The following is a 6,179-nucleotide window of genomic DNA, read 5'->3' on the forward strand; positions in this document are numbered from 1 at the left end:
CTTCTTGTTGCCAAAATTAAGCTTCGATTGAGGAAAACGCAGAAAACTAGAAGGCCTTTCAGGTATGATCTGGATCAGATTCCATTAGAATATGCTGTGGAAGTGAGGAATCGATTTCAAGAATTAGATCTAGAAGACAAAGAGCCCGAAGAGATGTGGACTGATGTTCGTGATATAATACAAGAAGTTGCTACTAAGGTAGTTCCAAAGCAAAAGAAATGCAAAAAAGCAAACTGGTTATCTGAAGAGGCTTTGCAAATAGCTGAGGAAAGGAGGATTTCAAAAGGTATGGGGGAAAGAGAAAGATACAAGGTTCTCAATGCGGATTTTCAGAAAATAGCAAGGAGAGATAAGAATGCCTTCCTGAACATACAGTGTCAAGCAGTTGAGGACAACAGCCAATTAAGGAACACAAGAGCTCTGTATAAGACAATCAAAGATATCAAAGGAAGCTTCTGTGCTAAGCTGGGCGTGATAAAGGACAAACAAGGCAAGGACCTCACTGAAGCCTCAGAGATAAAGAAGAGGTGGCAGGAATACACAGAAGAACTGTACAAGAAGGACCCGGATGTGCAAACCCAACATAAGCCGGACCCCGCCGGGGTGGCGCAGTGGTTACGACGCTCGACTACTGTTCCCAAGGACGCGGGATCGAATCCCGGCCTCGGCGGCCGCTTTTCGGTGGAGGCGAAAAGCAAGGCGTCCGTGTGCTGTGCGATGTCAGTGCACGTTAAAGAACCCCAGGTGGTCGAAATTTCCGGAGTCCTCCACTACGGCGTCTCTCATAGCCTGAGTTGCTTTGGGACGTTAAACCCCACAAACCAACCAACCAACCAACCAACATAAGCCGGTTGTGATTACTGATCTCGAGCCGGGCATCCTGAAGAGTGAAGTTGAATGGGCCTTAGCCAGCCTTGCTAAGAACAAAGCTAGCGGAATTGATGGTATTCCAGCTGAGTTGCTTCAAAACCCCAACCACGACGCTGTTAACACACTGCATACATTATGTCAAAAGATTTGGACAACCCTGCAGTCGCCACAGGATTGGAGGAGGTCAGTTTACATCCCCATTCCAAAGAAAGGCAGTGCCAAAGATTGTTCCAACTACCGCACAATCGCGCTTATTTCGCATGCTAGCAAGGTGATGTTAAAAATCCTGCAAGGTAGGCTGCAGCAGTATGTGGATCGGGAGCTTCCGGACGTGCAAGCTGGGTTTCGCAAGGGCAGAGGAACTAGAGACCAAATTGCCAACCTTCGCTGGATCATGGAAAAAGCAAGAGAGTTCCAGAAACCCATTTACTTCTGCTTTATTGATTATGCGAAAGCGTTTGACTGCGTTGATCACAGCAGATTGTGGCAAGCTCTCCAAGAGATGGGAGTTCCAATTCACCTCATCTGTCTCCTCAGGAACCTTTATGAAGGGCAAGAGGCCACAGTCAGAACTGGGCATGGTCTTACTGATTGGTTTCCGATTGAGAAAGGGGTGAGGCAAGGCTGCATACTGTCGCCCTGCCTATTTAACCTATATGCAGATTGCATCATGAGAAAGGCCGGTCTGGACGAGTCTTCAGCTGGAGTGAAGATTGCTGGAAAACATATCAACAACCTTAGATATGCGGATGATACCACTCTAATGGCAGAAAGTGAAGTGGAACTCAAGAGACTTCTGATGCGCGTACAAGAAGAGAGTGAGAAGTTTGGGCTTAAACTGAACATCAAAAAGACGAAGATCATGGCGTCTTGCCCTATCAAGTCCTGGAGCATCAATGGACAAGAAGTGGAAGCTGTGACAGATTTTCTGTTCTTGGGCGCCAAGATTACCTCGGAAGGAGACTGCAACCACGAAATTAGGAGACGCCTGCTTCTGGGAAAGAGAGCAATGGTTAGCCTTGACCGCCTAGTAAAGAGCAGAGACATTAGTCTGCCAACCAAGATCCGTATAACCCGTGCTATGGTCTTTCCAGTTGTGATGTATGGATGCGAGAGTTGGACTGTGAAAAAGGCTGACCGCCGAAGAATTGACGCGTTTGAATTGTGGTGCTGGCGAAGACTCTTAAGAGTTCCTTGGACTGCCAGAAGATAAAATCAGTCGATATTGTCGACCATAAACCCTGACTGCTCATTGGAGGGTCAAATTCTAAAGTTAAAGCTCAGCTACTTTGGTCATCTGATGAGAAGAGAGGAGTCGCTGGAGAAAGATTTGATGTTGGGAAAGGTTGAGGGTCGCCGGAGAAGGGGTAGGCAGCGAACGCGATGGTTAGATGGCATTCTCGAGGCATTGCAGATGAAGCTATGTGATGTTAAGAAGATAGTGAGAGACCGGAAAGCGTGGCGTGACATGGTCCATAGGGTCACGAAGAGTCGGACACGACTGAACGCCTGAACTGAACTGATATATACATGCAACGCTGGTTGAAATGGGATGAAATATATTGAGAAATAAGGCTGCAAGAATAAATGCTATAGTATTGAGAACTGCAGTATGAAATGTATGCGCGATAATGTATGGGAACTTATTGTGCACAATACACACATAAAAACGCAGGTCGAGCTATTACGCAGGACCACGTTGTAATGGTCACTGATCCTGGTTTCGGAGAAAAATGTGGGCCTACATTGTAAGAAAGCCCCACATTCATACATAAACGGAGCTGAGAAGTTGCTTTTTAGAAAACAGCCACTCTTATTCACTGCGACCGCAGCTCCGAAGAGAATCCGCCGTGGTGGCCCAGTAGCTGAGTGCTCTATTACAGAGACAAGACATCCGCATTCAAACCTAGCCGCCGCGCCCGAGTCTCGATGGCGGCAACTCCGAAGTTCCTCCCATTTACAGCGCGATGTCAGGCCAAGCTAAACAACACAGCTAGTCAAGTTAACTCGCATTCCTCCCTTCAAAGCCTGAGCCGCTTCAGTATATTTAACCGCACATACGATTACCGATGCTGTCGCCTATTCTGGTACATTGCTCATATGCGGAGAACTGTAACTCATCATTCGAAGACATGAAAGTCGTATCAGATACTCAGATACCACAGCAGAGCCATAACGCGAAGGGAACATCAGCGCGGCCAGTAGCCTGTCTTTTTGATATAGGTGCGAATCCAAATCATAAAAGCGGTACCCGGAGGCAGCACACGCACCTTAGTTGGAGTGACAGAGGCTTCAGAGAATAATCAGCGTGAGAACAACCGATTTCGCATCAAGAGCCTTGACGATCGACCGTCGGTTGCCAGCGAGTTCTTCTTCTTCTGCTTCTTCCTTGATAAATGGCCCATACTCAATGAACAGGGATTGACCAGTGTTCCGTGTGGACTTCCAATTGTCCTACAGATGCTGAATTAGTGTAATAAATTAATTATAAACTAAACAAAAATTAAGATATGAGATCACAAATCTGAATTAAAGGAAAAAAAATACGAAACTAAAAATTTGAAAATTTGGAATACATTAAGCAAGAAACTGTCCGTAGCCAAAAAGTAGTTAAGTAAATACTGACAAATTTGAGGCAACGCAAATCCTTTCGCACTCGCACCGAAGGAGAGTAGAAGCGGGACCGACAACGTAAATCCCAATTGGGCTACTGGAATTTCTGAATGCGCCCTCCTCTCATGTCAAATCCTTCGCCAAGCGAGAAAGAAATGTTCAATGTTTTCAATCTCACCGCAAGCCTCACAAAGGTTGGTATGGCTGAACCCGCATCTGCATAAGTGAAAATTTAGACGGGGAATCCTGCATCTCATGAGAGGCAGCGTTACCTCACACGGCCGTAATTTCAATGAACTTTACATAAGTATGTGAGATGTTGGTATTCTGTTGTAGATAGCAAAGAATCATTGCATGAGCCGGCTATGTATTGACAACGCTGAAAACGGGACATAACAAATACAATGATATTAGGAATGGTGCTTGGAGCAGGGGCATCAAGAGCTGATTTAGCCAAAAAGTCTGCCGCCTAGTTCTGGAAAATGCCGAAGCGACCGGTGACCCAGATGCAGCGTATCTGTTTCACCCATCCTTATAAGAAATACTTTAGTGAGCGCCAGAAAACAGCGTTCCGTGCTGACACCAGTGACAATAAAACAAAAAGAGAGTCTGGTAGAAAAATTATGTTTGACTTTTTGCCAGGAATTTTTAATAGTGGAAGCCCGATTGCCATAAACTCCGCTAAAAAATCGGTGTGTAATCCGGGACTCACAGCGAAAGACTCCAGAAAAGAGACTGAAAAGATTGCAATTGCTCCTTTTTACGCAGTCACAGATGCATCAGTGGCGATTACAGTGTGTTCAGGGAACTTCTCAATGTGATCAGATAGGAGACTGTAAATAGACTTGAAGGTAAGTACTTCACATAGGATGGAAGTAAAGAAAAAAAATTGATATCGACAATGGACGTTGAGCAACCAATAGGAGTTATAGTACCGAGGTTAACACCATGTTTGCTAAAATGCTTTGCGTAAAAACAACTTAGGGCAAACGGAACCTTGACCACTGGTGAGTGAGTAAGAGGGCCGGGTTTGACGCAAAAATAGGTACAGCCACCCTGGGAGTAGCCTCATATGACCGCAAGAATATTCTGACACTTAGGAGGAGGAAACGGGAGTTAAGGTCCGGAACGCGGACCCCCAAATATAGAACAGTGGTTGGTACTTATTGTGGAAGCCCTTGGCAGAGGCGCAGAGCACGTCGCTCTAAAAGCAGCAAAGGATACAGCTTATATTTCGGAGACAAGGAGAAAAATAACGCGGCCAAATTTCAGCATCGTTCTCACATAGGCTTTGTGCAGAAGCCGAAGAGTATCTCGATGCATTCGAAATTTACTGTTACCAATATGAGCCTACAAAGTGCATGCTCACCTTTCGGAACATCAAACTTGATGTGAGGCCTCAAATCGATACTAGAAAATGCGTATTGCCTAAATACCTCACAGATTCCTCTTGAGGTGTAACCTCTGAGAGGTAGTTTAACGAAAATATAAGGGGGTTTCGGCACACTACTTTTGCACTCATTTAAAGCCAACTTAATTTTGTCAAAACCAGGCCTCAAGTGCTGTAGTGAACGATAGAGGGCATGAATATGATTTGCGGAGGCGACGAATCTTATGTCATCTGTATATACTTATATAGTGACATCAGGATGAACCGTAACAGCGCACATTATTATATTAAAAAGGAGTGAAGAGAGCACTGAGCCCTGGGAGACCTCTCTTGTCTGTGCATAATTATCTGAGAGTAATGAGTCATCAGTGCAAAGTTGTATCGAGTGAAAGCATTCCGGCGCGTGCTACATCGTCTAAGCGAGGCGCCAGCTAGCACCGATCAGATGACAATAAGGGAGGTGGAAGAAAACAAAGAACAGTTCTCAAACTCTCGGCTTACGTGGTGATGATCGTGGCTAGAGTCCACAGAAGCAAGCTACTGTAGTGCGCCCAAATGGCTATGGGAAAAGCAGTTGCAGGTCGGGGTCTCTCTGCCACTCGCCGTCCTCTCCGTTGTCTCTTTTGTTAAATACCTTTCTCTCTCTGTTTTTGGTAATGCATAATTAATGTCAAAGGCCGAAGAAACTTGAAACAATTTAAACCGAAGTGTTAATACTGAAAGAAATTTAACGGAAAGAAACATAAAACTGCAGAAAAAAGCTTGTGTCTAGGTATGTTATGGGACCAGCGAACGATATTATTATTTAGGAAATCTTTATCACTTCATTGTTTATTAATGGTTGAATTTTTTCTTGCAGGAAAAGGAAGGTGTGGCCTGTAATATTCCCTTGCCTCGAATAAAGACATCAATCTTTCATATGATAGGGGGTGGAAAGGCCGACTCTGGGAATCTGTTTTTCCCGTGGCAGAGCTAATAGTCACGTTCTGCAGAAAATATATATTCCCCGCTGTCGGTGTTGCAAGTGAAGTATCGCGGACATGGCTCTGGCAGGATTGTAGCTGGCACCTAACTGACACGTACGGCTATGCATCTATTCTTCGTAAGGTGACGCTTCGTCAAGCGGCCACGTAACACAACCCATTTGGCAGGAGCTGCAAACTGTGGGCCCTCACCTCAAAGGGCATGCAGGGGTAGTGGATTCGAGCTCACAGGGCCCTTCCATCAACTCCAAATTATACCAACTGCTTCTAGGTCACGCAGGCACGTTAGTACGTCTTTGTAAAGCGGGTCTTTATATGTACGT

Source organism: Amblyomma maculatum, chromosome 7, assembly GCF_055883805.1.
Source record: "Amblyomma maculatum isolate TAMU_Amacu chromosome 7, ASM5588380v1, whole genome shotgun sequence".
Taxonomy (NCBI): domain Eukaryota; kingdom Metazoa; phylum Arthropoda; class Arachnida; order Ixodida; family Ixodidae; genus Amblyomma; species Amblyomma maculatum.